Source organism: Ovis aries, chromosome 8, assembly GCF_016772045.2.
Source record: "Ovis aries strain OAR_USU_Benz2616 breed Rambouillet chromosome 8, ARS-UI_Ramb_v3.0, whole genome shotgun sequence".
NCBI classification, from domain to species: domain Eukaryota; kingdom Metazoa; phylum Chordata; class Mammalia; order Artiodactyla; family Bovidae; genus Ovis; species Ovis aries.
This window is the reverse complement of record NC_056061.1, coordinates 6,000,584-6,016,117: the sequence shown is the minus strand read 5'-3', so window position 1 is coordinate 6,016,117 and position 15,534 is coordinate 6,000,584. Positions and strand designations below refer to the sequence as shown.

Genomic DNA, 15,534 nt, shown 5'->3' with positions numbered 1-15,534 from the left:
TAGGAGGCTGGAGAAGGAAATGGCAACCCACTCCAGCATTCTTGCCTGGGAGAATCCCATGGACAGAGGAGCCTGGCAGGCTACAGTCCGTGGGGTCACAAGAGTCAGACTTGACTTAGCCACTAAACCATCACCATCGAACATAGGAAGCATACGTGGTTTTGAATTGGTGTTTTTGTTTTCTTTGGATAAATACTCAAAAGAGGAATTGCTGGATTATGTGGTAGTTCTATTTTTAATCTTTTGAGGAACCTACGTACTGTTTTCCACAGTGGTTACACCAGTTTATATCCCACCAATAGTGTTCAAGGGTTTCCTCTTCTCCACTTTCTTGCCTGTCTTTGCTACTTCTTATGTCTGATAATAGCCATTCTAACAGGTGTGAGGTGATATCATACTGTTGCTTCAGTTTGCATTTCCTAAATGATTAATGATGTTGGAACATATTTTCATGTATCTATTGCTGACCTGTAAGTCTTCCTTAGAAAAATATCTCTCAGATCTTCTGCCCATTTTTAAACTGACTTGTTGATTTTATTTTTTAATACTGAGATGTGTGAGTTCTTTATATATTTTGGATATCAACGCTTTATTGAACGTACCATCATTTGCAAATATTTTTCCCATTGAGACTGTTGTCTTCTCATTTTGTTGATGATTTCCTTTCATGTGCAAAAGCTTTTTAGTCTAATGTAGTCCCATTTATTGTATTTTTGCTTTTGTTGCCCTTATCTGAGCAGACATATTCCCCCCAAATATGGCTAAGATCAATGTCAAAGTTTTTTCTCTATTTTCTTCTAGAAGTTTTATGATTTCAAGGTCTTACATTTAAGTCTTTAATCTATGAGTTTATTTTAATCTATGAGTCTTTAGTCTTTAATCTATAGTCTTTAATCTATGAGTATATGGTGTAAGAAAACTGGCCTGGGAGCCTGGTGTGGGGCTCAGACCCTGCCCTCCTTGGGGAGAACCTCTGTGGTTGGGATAGCCTACCTGCTTGTGGGTTATCACACCAGGAGGGGAGATCCTGACTCAATCTCATCTCCACCCCTCCTACTTACCCCATTGTGGTTCTTTCTTTATATCTTTTGTTGTGGGACAGCAAAACACAGGATCTTCACTGCAGAGTGTGGGATATTTATTTGCGGCATGCAAACTCTTAGTTGTGGCATGTGGGATCTAGTTCCCTGACCAGGGATTGAAACCGGGCCCCCTGCATTGACAATGTGCCATCTCAGCCAATGGACCTCCAGGGAAGTCCCTCAAGATACACTCAACGTTAACTTACATGGGTAGGACAGAATTGGAGGTGGTCATGTTAGCTATTGAATAATAGCATTATAATAATAGCTCAGGGATGGAAAAGAAGTGAAAGAGAGCTGCTCTAAGAAAGTGTCATGTAGGGGCTTTGAGTAGAAGGTTGAAATGACTAATTGCGCTTGGAAGAGATCAGGAAATCTCCTGAAAGATATAAGTGAAAGAAAAGTCTATTGGACAGGTTTCAATCTAATTTGAAGAGCTGCATATTTTCAATCCTACAGTGCTGATAAATGAAATTAGGTTTAGGGGTGATCCTTTAGGGCCAGTGATTTGGAGGCAGCTTTGAAAGAGCTGCAATGGCAGAAGGCAATGGTAACCCACTCCAGTACTCTTGCCTGGAAAATCCCATGAGCCGAGGAACCTGGTAGGCTGCAGTCCCTGGGGTCGCTAAGAGTCGGACATGACTGAACGACTTCACTTTCACTTTGAAAGAGCTGCCAGGGTACTCAGTCATCTTTAATTGCTATTCATCCTTAGGTCTTTAGGTCCCAGCAATTTCCTAGGTGGAAATAGGAGGGTGGAGGGAAGGAAAAGTTTTGAGTCTCGTGGAAGTTTACTTTCCTGACAGCTCAAAAGTTATACTCTTTGGTGAGCTCTGCTTATTGATTCATTTATCCACACTTTTGCACTGAAGACTTATTTTTGTGAATAGGTGAGAACTAAGGATGTGGAATCTAGTTCTTTAGACATATGGGATCCAGTTCCCTGACCAAATCAAACTGAGGCCCCTTGCAGACTTAGCCGATAGACCACCAGGGAAGTCCCTCTCTTCCATTCTCGATTACAGTACTGATTCTGTAACAGGAGACTCAAGTTCCATCCCTGGGTCAGGAAGATCCCCTGGAGTAGGAAATAGAAACCCACTCCAGTATTCTTGCCTGGAGAATTCCATGCACAGAGGCACGTGGTGGGCTATAATAGTTCATAGGGTCGCAAAGAGTTGGACTCTACTGAGTGACTGAGTATGCCCATTGCCTGTCTTTTCTACTATTCTTTTTCAGTATTCCAGTCATTATATCGGTCTTCTCTTCACTTTCAAAACAGGCTACAGTCATCATCTTTTCCCTGAGATGATTTTGTCTCTCTACTCTCCGTTTAGACAATATATACATATGCTTTAGGTTTCAAATTAAATATCTCTTTTTAAATGAGTTGTCCCCAGATTCATAAGCCAGATGAGATCCCCTTCTTATATGTTCTATCATAATAATTTAATTTGTTTTATTGCATTTATTTGTTGAATGTATCTTCTCTATAAGTTCTATGAGGGCAGGGACAGGGGTCTTGGCTTCTTCGCTCCTGTCCTCTCAGCTCCCTAAGCTGTACCACAGGAATCTACAGGCTTCTAAGTCTCTTCACATTCCCTACCAAAGCCAAAGGATTCTCTGCCTAGTCTGGAAGGAGCTGAGAAAACTTCTCTTCTGACACTTTCTACCTTCTTCCAAATATTTTGTCTTTGCCAAGGCCAATGCTTGAAACTCAAAAGCAAAGAATTGATCCATTTGTTCTCTGCATTCTGCTGTTTCAACCTTCTGCAGAGACAATGGCAGAGAAGTATGGAGTATAGGAACGTGTATGAGGAGAAGTGAAAGTGAAAGTGAAGCCGCTCAGTCGTGTCCGACTCTTTTGGACCCTGTGGACTGTAGCCCACCAGGCTCCTCCATCCATGGGATTTTCCAGGCAAGAATACTGGAGTGGGTTGCCATTTCCTTCTCCAGGGGATCTTCCTGACCCAGGGATCGAACCCAGGTCCCCCGCATTGGAGGGAGATGCTTTAACCTCTGAGCCACCAGGGAAGCCCTTGAGGAGAAGGGGACCACTCAAATATTATCTCCACCTCATATCCGTAGCCAACACCTGCCCCAGAGATGACACGTGTTCCCCACGACTTCTGGATCGTGTGCTGCACTGCCTAGAGTCCCCTTCCATGACTAAAGGTCTTATTCTCTGGGGAGCCTAGGAATTTTGCCTGCTGACAGCTATTAGCTTGGAGCTTTCTTTAAGAATTGCCCTCAGCTATAGAGAGCCTCCTAGCCTAGGTTCAAACCTCTTTCCTTTGATATCTCATATCAAGTATAAAGGGTGGCTCAATCTCCTAACCTAATCTCATCAGTTGGCTGAAGTTTTGTGATTACAGCCCACCGTTTTAGTCCCATCCAGCCTCCTTCCCTTTCCCCACTGGTGTCAATCCCAAGACTCATTCCCAATAAATTTTCTGCACACAAATCTCTATCTCAGAATCTACTTCCTGGAGGTCTTACCCTGCAACAGTTATATCTGCGATTATATGTATTTTTCATCCATCTACCTCTCAATTCCAAACACCTAAAAGTGGGGAGGGGGAGGATTTTAGATTGCTTGGAATCTTGCTTCAAACAAGTCTTGCAGGGAAAGAATTATAGCTTATTTCTGTTGATTTTAGATTTGGGATACTATTGCAAGGAATGGAAAAGAAGAGGGAGAAAAAATTTTTCATATTTACTCTTCCTAGATTGCATTGAGGAGGATTTTATGTAGATATGTTGGGAGAACTTGTAGAATTAAAAATAAGAAAGGAGTATAAGAGAAAGTTGCTGACGATTTTTAAAGTACAAATTATAAAATCCTATAAAATTCTCGAAAAACCAAAATGACGTGTGTCATCTTGAAGAGTAGAGTTGATGTATATATGCAGATTGGGAAATCTCATATACCAAGACATTTAGTATTAACTGCTTTTCCCTAGAAAACAGAAGAATATCAAGTTGAAGAAAAGGTAAGACTAAAAGAGACAACATTTGTCGTGTTTTTTAGTGCAAAGGAATAATAATAATTTTATTTTCCCCTGAGAGTTGGAAGGATCTTAAAAGTCATAAAGTCCTGGCCAGTGCAGAAATATCTTCTGGGAGTTATTGTACTTTTGCTCAGAACACACAAATATAATGTTAATTTTGTATTTTATTATTTTGAAGTTTAATAATCTTTGCTAGATATTAACTTGAGGCTATATGCACTACACTGCTTTTTCTTATTCCTCAACTGTGTTAATATTGATGCTTTTACCATCTTCTGTTTAATCTTGTCCTTGGGATCTATTACACTTAGTTAGCACAGAGTGTCTAAAGGAGACACATTGATTTGCTTTGGTTTGTCCTCAAATTCATACTACACTTAACCCATCCATGTTCGTGATTGTTCAGGTTTTCCCTCGTTGCTGAAAAACTACAAAACAGAGGTGGACAGTGTTCAAGTAATGTAGTATAACAACTGTCTTAAGCATTGCCTCATCCTGGATGGATTATGCTGCCAGAATGCATCTCTAATTTGTTTCCCTGTGTGTAAGTACTTGTGTACGAGGAACAGGGGAATGTCGTCTCCTTTGCCACATGGGGTTGTTTTTTTTTTTTTTTGTGGCCTCTTGATGAACATAGAGCAATTTTATTCAGAACATGGAAATTAAAGCAAAGTAATAATCATCATCACCTTTTTAAGTGGTTCCTATATTCTAGGCACCATGCTGCGTGTTTTACATACATTTGACTCACTTAAGGCTCACAACCCTCTGAGATAGGAGGCTAATACCCATATTTTACAAATTAAAAAACCCTGAGTCCTCAGAGAGGTTTAAGTAATTTGCCTAAATTCGCATGGCCACAAAGTTATCGTAAGTCATAGCTGATTTTTTTTTAGCCACCCTTTTCAAAACTTTTTTGAAAAGAAAATTCAAAGATTTTCACTTCAGGTCTTGACTGACTGCTCGCAAAACAGCTTCTGTGCCCTTAACTTTCCCTCTGTGTTTAACTAACTCAATTCCACAGCTTTACTTTCTTTCCACATAAAAATGCCCCGCACTCCTTCCCTCAGCGAACTGTCTTCCCTTCCCCCAGCCATCTCGCTACTCAGCACTTTAGCTCTTTGTTATCTCCTAGACCTCGCTAACTGGATGACTAGCTGCCAAATAAAATCACAGGAGGAAAAGATAAAGCATCTCATCTTTCTCTCTTAAGCCTTTGCTCTCTGTTACTTCCTTGTCAGTGAGTGTTCGGGTTCTCCAGTTTCCCCAGGCAGGCCCAGTGCTAAAAATAGCCCACCCTGCCTGATGGCGCTGGTGGCATTTCCTGGGGTAGAAGAGACCGAGTAAAAACAACTGGTGAGACGAGATGATCAGACTGAAGCAGTCAGGGGACACCCCACCCGCACTCACTGCTGAAATCCTGAGACTTGGGCAGGAATTGGTTTATCGTCACTCTTGGAAGGATCAGATCAAAAGGAATTAGCGTGTTTCCTCTTCTCAGATGAGAGGGGCATAACTTTTCATTGTTTCAAGGGCATAAAACAAGTGTAATCATAGAAATATAATTCAAGCCGGTCTGTCTACCCTACTGTTGTTTCAACTAAGTAGAGAAGTTTGATGAGAAGTAAATGTTAATTGAACTGTTAACGTTTAACAAACATAATTAAACTCATTGCTGACTTTTTCTCATATATACATAACGTTTTGGGGCCATCCTCAGTGGCCCAGTGGTTAAGACTCTTCGCTTCCACTGTAGAGGGTGCAAGTTAAATCCCTGGCCAGGGAACTAAGATTCCACATGCCGAGAGATGTGGCCAAACTAAGATTAAAAAATAATAATGCTATATATATTCAGGGCCTTCCCTGGTAGTTCAAAGGGTTAAGAATCTGCCTGCAATGCAGGAGACTCTGGGTCGATCCCTGGGTTGGGAAGATCCCCTGGAGAGAGGAATGGCAATCCACTCCAGTGTTTTTGCCTGGAGAATCCCATGGATAGAGGAGCCTGAGCAGCTTTCACTTTCACTTTGAAGGAAGATTCCATTTTTTTTTTCCATTATAGTATTTATATTTAATGTGTTGAATTTTAATACAAAAAGTTTAAGAATTTTGCTTAGGAAAATACAAAAAGTTATCTTGTAAACAGAATTCTGGAACAAAGGAGACTCATGATGGCTCTATATGTCTCGATCCTTTTATAAAGTTCTTAAAGAATTAAGAATTCTTAATAGCATTCTATAAGAATACTTATAATTATGACCTTACAGAAATACTCCTTTCTTATCACTTCAGAATGTGTATATTCATTCCTATATCAATTTTTGTAAGACTTTAGCTAAAAACTGCTTAGTTTAAACATTGATGTTTAAAATCTGTGATGTACAGTTGGCTTTTAAAAATTTTAAACATGTAATTATAAGATTCCATTTTAAAAAAAGACTTCCTGCCAGGACAAAGATGGAAATGAAATGATTTTTTTAAAAAATCTGTGTAAATCCATACTCTCTCCAGCTGTTATTATGAGATATATTTTTTCCACAAAAAATAGCTTTATCATTTTTTTCTGGCCGAAGTAATAATATATGTTTACTTCTAAAATTCAATCTGATATTAAAGAAGAAAGTAAAAATTACACAAAATCCTCCACACTGAGAAAACCAAATTTGGTGACAATCCTTTTATGCATACACACCTAGGCCTAAGCCCGTGAATTCATTTCCCTCCCCAGAGGGACTCAGAAAGGTGGCCAGCTGGGTCCAATGAGGTGTAAGAAGAAACTTGCTGTGGTTCTTTTCCTTACTGTAAGAATGGACAATAGGAAAAAACAGACACTTTTTCTCCTGGCCATTGTCAAGTGTAGATGCCACTTTTAGAAAAACTGCTGTAGCCACCTCAATACCAGCCTCTAGAAAGCCAATGGAAAAAAGAAGGCAAGGATAGGAGAATCACAGAAAATGATTCTGATGAAGACACTGAGTTGAGGCAATGTACCTCTGGACTCCGCAGCACATGAGCCTATAAATTCCCTTATTGCTTGTATGACTTGAATTTTTCAAAACTTGAAGCTGAATGCATCCTAACTAACAAAGATATAATATGCCCTAAGAAAAAGTTTAATATTTATGTAAGGTCAATCCTATATTTTGTTAATAATTTCTGGCTTACTAATTAGCTTTTAAAAGTGTCTTCAATATGCAGTTATATACATATATATGACTGAGCAAGCGAGCTAAGCTGCTTCAGTCATGTCCGATTCTTGGCAACCCCATGGACTATATAGCCCACCAGGCTCCTCTGTCCATTGGATTTTCCAGGCAAGAACACGAGTGGGTTGCCATGCCCTCCTGAGGGGATTTTGCCAACCCAAGGACTGAACCCATGTCTCTCATGTCTCCTGTGTTAGCAGGTAGGTTCTTTACCACTAGTGCCACCTGGGAAGCCCTTACATATATATGTATAAAAAACATCTGCTTCATTGAGTATGCTAAAGCCTTTGACTGTGTGGATCACAACAAACTGTGGGAAATTCTTAAACAGGCAGGAATCCTAGACCACCTTACCTGCCTCCTGAAAAATCTGTATGCTGGTCAAGAAACAACAGTTAGAACCAGACATGGAACAATAGACTGGTTCCAAATTGGGAAAGGAGTACGTCAAGGCTGTACATTGTCACATTGCTTATTTAACTTCTATGCAGAGTACATCATGTAAAATGCTGGAATGGACGAAGCACAAGCTGGAATCAAGATTGCAGGGGGAAATATCAGTAACCTCATATGCAGATGACACCACCCCTATGGCAGAAAGCAAAGAGGAACTAAAGAGCCTCTTGATAAAAGTGAAAGAGGAGAGTGAAAAAGCTGGTTTTAAACTCAACATTCAAAAAACTAAGATCATGGCATCTGACTCATCACTTCATGGCAAATAGGTGGGGAAACAATGGAAACAGTGACAGACTTTATTTTCTTGGGCTCCAAAATCACTGCAGATGGTGACTACAGCCATGAAGTTAAAAGATGCTTGCTCCTTGGAAGGAAAACTATGACAAATATAGACAGCATATTAAAAAAGCAGCAACATTACTTTGCCAACAAAGGTCCGTCTAGTCAAAGCTATGGTTTTTCCAGCAATCATGTATGGATGTAAGAACTGAACCATAAAGAAAGCTGAGCACTGAAGAATTGATACTTTTGAACTGTGGTGTTGGAAAAGACTCTTGAGTCCCTTGGGCAGCAAGGAGATCAAACTGGTCAGTACTAAAGGAAATCAGTCCTGAATATTCACTGGAAAGACTGATGCTAAAGCTGAAGCTCCAGTACTTTGGCCACTTGATGTGAACCGACTCATTGGAAAAGACCTTCATGCTGAGAAAAACTGAAGGCAGGAGGAGAAGGGGATGGCAGAGGATGAGATGGTTGGATGGCATCACCAACTCAATGGATGTGAGTTGGAGCAAGCTCCTGGAGTTGGTGATGGGCAAAGAAGCCGGATGTGCTTCAGTCCATGGCATTGCAAAGAGTCAGGACTGAGCAACTGAACTGAACTCACATACAAATATCTATGGACATATATATATATATACCGTCTATATCTTAATCTTTTTAAACCTTTGTTTATAAAAATTTTTTAAAAACTTTTATGACCAATGCAATGTCTTTATATGTTCCATCACGGCGGTCCCCAACCTTTTTGGCACCAGGGACCAGTTTCATGGAAGAGTTTTCCACAGACTTGTATGTGGGGGGTGGTTTCAGGATGATTCAAAGACAGTACTTTTATTGTGTATTTTATTTCTATTATTATTACATCAGCCCCACCTCAGATCATCAGGCATTAGATCCCAGAGATTGGGGAGCCCTGTTCTGTCACATCAACCCTGCCAAAGATGGCTTGATCTCAGACTTCTAGCCTCCAGACTGAGAAAATAATGTCTTCTGTTTAAACCTCCCAGTCTGTGGTACTTCATTATGGCAACCCTGGCAAACTAATATATCCACTCTCACCCTCAAGCGCAAGCAATCAAAGATCTATATAGTATCATTATAACTTTGACCTTTCTTGAACTTTATAAAAATATTGATAGAAGCACACAGTATGTAACATTTAGCATTTGACTCTACTTGCTTATAATGTTTTTGAGATTCATCCATGTTGTTGCTGTATTCATGTTTCATTCTTTTTAATGATGAAGAGTTTTCCATAGTATGAATAAATCACAGTGTCTTTATTCATCTTTCAGTGGATGTGGCTATTATAAAATAATGCTCCTGTGAACACTGATGTATGTTCATGTGTGGACATATTTCACTGAGAAAAATACATAGAAGTGGGATTGCTAGATTCTATGATAAATATACTATTAATCTTATGAAATACTGCGAATCCGCTTTCAGAAGTTGGTATCTGTGTCATTTTGGATTCCCATAGGAAGACATAAGAATTACTGTTGTTTCTCATTCTTGTAAACACTAGATGTTTATCAGATATTTTATCTTTATTCTAGTGAGTATGTTGTGACGTGTGATTGTGATTTTGATTTTAATCTTTCTGATGAATTGTAATATCAACCATCTTTCATGTGCTTATTTGCTAGCCTTATATCTTTTATTGTGTTCAGATTGTGTGCCCTTTTAAGATTAGGCTGTTCATTTTCCTATTGATTAGTTTTGAAATTTCTTTATATATTCCATATACAGTTTCTTTAAGAAGGATGGCATTTTTCTTTTCTTTCTTTCTTTTTTTTTTTTCACAAATGAGTTGGAGAGTACACAGCTGGAAATAGAAATACTACTTACGAGGTAAATGCAGTGATCAAATTAAAATATCTTCTATCTGTCTAAGAAAATGGTTAAGGACATGAAAAGACATGAATTAGTTTGAGGGATCTTATTAACAAGAGGCAAAATCAAAAGGATTTAGTGATTGGAAATGTAGTCAAGTGGGAGAAATAATTGTTGAGGATACTTTTTTAAAAATATTCATTTATTTTTATTTTCAGCTGTGCTCAGTCTTCATTGGTGCACAGGCTTTCCTCTGTTTGCAGAGAACAGGGGCTCCTCTCCAGTTACAGTGCCGGGCTTCTCATTGCGGTGTCTTCTCTTGTTCTGGAACAGAGGCTGCAGTAGTTTGGGGACATGGCTTAGCTGTTCCATGGCTTGTGGGATCTTCCGGAACCAGGGACTGACCTGTGGTGGATATTATACCCGCCCACTGAGGAATCTAATGTAAACATTTGGATGGTAGCACCCAAGCACTAAACATGAGCATGCCTGTCTGGGGAGTGGTCAACGGAGAGCATATGTTTTTGGACATATGGACTTGGTATGTTAGTGGAAATGTGAAATGGGCGCTTGAATAGGTATGCCTGAAGCTCAGGTAAGAAGTGGGTATAGCATTCTGAGAACTATTGACGTATAAGAGTAAATAAAGCTTTGACGGGAAGAAAAAAAAACTAATGCAGTGTTTTTATGTATCATGTGAGGTAGCGGTCCAACTGTAATTTTTTTCAAATGACTATCTAATTATTCTGCTTATTAACATAAAATGCACTCATTTGCTAAACCATTCTCTCCCCATTAAAGTGAAATACCACCCTTTTCCTAAGTGGTGCTCCTATGTATTCTGTCCTTTTTGTTTTGTTCTGCTAATCAATTAGTCTGTCCCAATGCTAATAACCAACACTTTTGATTATGCTGACTTTATAACATTTTAATATCCGGCAAGGAATCTCATTATCATTTTTCATGTTTGTACATTTCTTAGCTTCTCACGGACATTTATTCTTCCATATAAAATGTAAGATAATTCAATTTTCTAAGACCATAGAGATTTTAATTGAAAATTCATTAAATATGTCACAATATGGGCAGAATTGACATATTTGTAAAATTAAATCTTCCCTTGCAAGAACCAGGTATGTTTTTCCATTTGTTCAGCCTTGATGTAGCCCTTTAATAAAATTCTATGGTTCTTTTTAATAGGCTTTGTAGCTTTCTTATTAAATTTATTTCAAAATATTAAAAAAATTTTGTATTATTGTATGTGGCTTCTTTTTCCATTTCTAGTTCTATCTGATTATTTCTAGTAAAGAACCACTATTGCTTTTGAAATATTGTGTCTACAGGTTTGTTACTAAATTCCCTTATAATAGTTTGAAAATAGATAGAAATTGGTTTTATATAAGTAGCATTATCATATTTAGGTGATTTTCTTTTATTTCTATTTTGATTGGAGTTTTAGTAGAAATGGCTACTGAATTTAACCTAATGCCTTTTCCGCATCTCTTTGAATCATTTTAATCCATTAATATATTGGTGTAATGGGCTTCCTTGATGTCTCAGATGGAAGTTATGTTATTTTAAGAACTCTCTTATTGAAAGAGTTCCTGACAGGAAACCATCTTTTCATCTTGGCAGTACTAGTTCATCACTGACACTACTGGACTTTATTTGTTAGTTTTTTATTAATAATTTTGCGTCTGTATTCTTAAGTGAAATTGGACTATTATTTTTATTATTATTATTTACCTTCACTGTTAACATTATGCCAGGTTCATAAAATATATTAACAAGCTTAGTATAATTTTCTATGATTTGGAATGGTTTAAACAACATTGAAATTACTTATTCTTCAATAATTTTAAATGTGATAAATGTACTTATGTTTAACTTACATAATAAAAGAGCACCACGGTCAGCTCTAGGTTACACCTGAGAACACATACACTCTAATGACAGTACAGATGGTTGACGCAGAAAGAAAATGGATGTGTTAAGTTATATGAAAACCCAAAGCAACTTAACCCCCCATCTCTTAGCCCATGATAATGGCTCAGGGTGTGCATTCTTCCATTTCTCTTCAGAAAACTTCTTACCTTTTCTTTCTCCAAAGTCAGCACTCACTGATTCTGCTGAGAAAAAAAAAATTAAAAATCTTTTCCCATATGACTTTGGAACTCTTTATTCATGAATATCCACAGATTTTGCTTCATTTCCCCTTATTTTCTTTTCCTCCTCACTGCATTGACTGAAACATGGATTTTTCTTTTTTTTTTCTTGTTTTGCCTGAGCTGTGTAGCAGGTGGGACCTAAGTTCCCTGACCAGGGATGGAACATGTAGCCTCTGCAGTGGAAGTGTAGAGTCCAGGGAAGTCCAAAACTTGGCTTTTACTTGATAAAAGCTCCTGAAAACTTTTTTCTTCCTATTCATATATACACATAGTCTTTTTCAGATCCTTTTCTAATACAGGTATGACAAGATATTGAATATAGTTTCCTGTGCTATACAGTAGGTCCTTATTGGTTACCTATTTTATACACAGTAATATATATATTTTAATTCCAGACTCCTAATTTATCCCTTCCCCCACCTTCCTCTTTGGTAACCATAAATTTCTTTTCTATGTCTGTGAATCTATTTCTATTTTGTAAATAAGTTCATTTATATCATCTTCTTAGATTACACATATAAGCAATATCACATGGTGCTTGCCTCTACATGACTTACTTCATACAGTAATTTCAGTTCCATCCATGTTGCTGCAATGGCATTACTTCATTCCTTTTTATGGGTGAATTTGGGGTCCCAAAGAGTTGGACACAACTTGGCGACTAAACAACAACAACAAATATTTCATTGTGTATGTGTACCACATCTTCCTTACGCAATCCTCTGTCAGCGGACATTTAGGTCATTTCCATGACTATTGCACATAGTGCTGCAATGATCATTGGGGTGCATGTATCTTTTTGAATTAGAGCTTTCTCTAAATAGATGCCCAGGAGTGGAATTTCTGGATCATATGGTAACTCTATTTTTAGTTTTTTAAGGAACCTCTGTCCTATTCACCAAGGTGGCTGCACCAATTTATATTCCCATCAACAGTGTAGGAGTGTTGCCTTTTCTCCTCTGAACCTCTTGCAGCAAAGGTTCTGAAAACTCTTGAAAGGAGAGGTTGTCATTTTCTTGCGCTCTCTGTCTGAGCAACAAGTTGTAGGGGTGGACAGTATTCCTAGACTACTAAGTTAAAAATCTTGAAGGTCATGCCACAGTTTTGCCATTCTCCTCCCCTCACTGGTCATTATCTTATGATGTCACGGCATCAACCGAGGATGGACGTCACACTGGCTGACAATTTTCTTTGTGTCTCCTCAGCATCTTGAGAACACACGGTGCTCACATTCACCAAGTCTCTCATTCTTCAATTTCTTAACCCCATGTCCATCCACACTGCTCATCTCCTTACACCTCAATACCCATTTCCATGGCTGCATAATTTCCGTGTGTGTTAGTCGCTCAGTTGTGTCCAACTCTTTGCGACCCCATGGACTGCAGCCCTCCAGGCTCCTCTGTCCATGGGATTTTCCAGGCAAGAATACTGGAGTGGGTTGCCATTGCCTTCTCCAGCATAATTTCTACTACTATATTAATAACAACTCACACTTAGAGTACTTTATGCCAAGCACTACCCTAAGAGCTTTATGTATATTGACTCATTCAGTTATCACAAAAATCTTTCAGTGGAGCTTAAAATGTGCTATGAGGAGACTGAGGGACAGGAAAAAAACGTGGCTAACTTGGCTAATATCATATATCCCTAGTAAAGGACAGAGCAGCTATTGAGTCCCAAACAACTTTCTCTTAGCCATTATATTACACTACCGTCTCTATAATAACCTCATGTCTTTTACTCAGTTCTATACCAATAGTCCAGATTAACTTCCCTTTAACCCACTAAAATGTCCAGTGTTTTTTTTTTTTTTTTTTTTTTAAGGATCTTTTGCTCTATCAGCCTCCTTCTGGCTTCCCTTTCTTCCTGTTCGCATCCAGTGCTGTTGTCATTCACTTCAGCTTTTAAGAATCTCCTCTTCATACCATAACTTTTCCTCCAAGCCCTCGCATAAGCTTAATTGCTTGTTTTCACTCTCAAGTTGGCAATCATTGCTGTATGAAACGACAAACTCATGTTGGCTGACTCCCCACTATAAATGCAAAAGCCACAGACCCAGTTGAGCACTTCCTCTGCTCTGCAATCCTTTCCCTTCTATCTGCCTGATTCTCTTTCCTTTCTGTAGAGTAACTGTCCCCTCAGCAACTGCTCAATCATTTTATTTCCCTCGGTCTTGCCACTCATCTCCTCAGCAGAAGACTTAATTTCAAATATCACAGGAATGTAGAGGCATCATGAATAAACTGTTTTAACTTCTCCTTTGCGACCTCAAAATTTTTTGCCCCCCCACCCCGCACTGAACTTTCCTACATGTTTCAGAGGAAGAAGTGGCTCCATTTCTCTCCGTTTCTCTTAACTTATAACCTTGAATCCATTCTCCGACTCCTTTGAATTATGTGTTCATTAAACGCTAACATTTCAATTTGTGTTTTGATCAGGATCAACTGTACTATGCTGCAGTGACAAAACCCCTAAACTCAATGACTTGATAAAAACATTTTTTAAACGTATTCTGTCCACTAAACCTACTGTGGGTCTGGGTTACCTTTAGGGCAACGGTCGATGATATGGTGACTCTTGAATTCAGGCAGCCATAATCTTGTGGTTCCTCATGTCAACAGAAGGCCCCCTTGGTTTCCATGACAGGGGAAGAGAGATACTGGAAAAATAACACAGGGGTTTTTCACTGCCTCAGCCCAGAAGTGACACATTAAACTTTTGCTTACAATGTATTGGCCTGACAATTTGTCTGAGCTTGCCTAAAAGCAAAGGAACTGGAAAGGTAGCCTTCCTTGGGCACAGAAAGGAAAAATCTGAAGTTAATATGAGAACCATGTAGAACTGTTTCTTTCATCTTCTGTGTTTATCCATCTGTCTCATTTTGCTGAATCTTTTGTCCCTATCACAAGTAGTGCTAAGACTAAACCATCTTGAAAAGACCTGCCCACCATTTTATCTGCATGCCTTCTCCTTTGCATTCCCAGCATTTCAGCCACACTGCACTGCCTGATATCACCCATACGCCCCTGCATTCACAGACCTCCTTGTCTCTCCTGTGTGATTCCACCTTCCACGTATACAGATGCTTCTTCCTGGAACGTGCTTTCTACATCTCTTGCCTCCAGAGCAGCCCTGATCATTCTTTAGAGCCAGTTCAAATCTTCTTTTCATAGGTCTCCCTAAGTCCTGTAAACAGAAAGAAGGCTCTCATCTCTGCAATTTATGAATAACTCTATTTCAACCTGTATCACTGTGTATTATAATCAGTTGCATGATTTCTTGACCTTCCATCTAAACTATGAATAATCATATTTTATTTACCCCATACTCAGAAACTTGCATGGGCTTCCCTGGTAGCTCAGCTGGTAAGGAATCTGCCTGCAATGTAGGAGATCCTGGCTCGATTCCTGGATCAGGAAGATCCCAGGAGAAGGTATAGGCTATCTACTCCAGTATTCTTGGGCTTCCCTGGTGGCTCAGATGCCTGCAAATAATA

General features: G+C 38.9%; 1 long non-coding RNA gene across 1 annotated transcript; it reads right to left on the bottom strand.

Annotated features, from left to right (window-relative positions):
• Positions 1 to 12,312: 12,312 nt before the first annotated feature.
• Positions 12,313 to 15,221, bottom strand: LOC132660191 (uncharacterized). Its single transcript, XR_009601501.1, has 2 exons — positions 15,079 to 15,221; positions 12,313 to 14,697 (listed from the first exon to the last, which is right to left on the bottom strand). It is a non-coding gene; the product is annotated as an uncharacterized LOC132660191 (long non-coding RNA).
• Between the last annotated feature and the right edge of the window lie 313 nt (positions 15,222 to 15,534).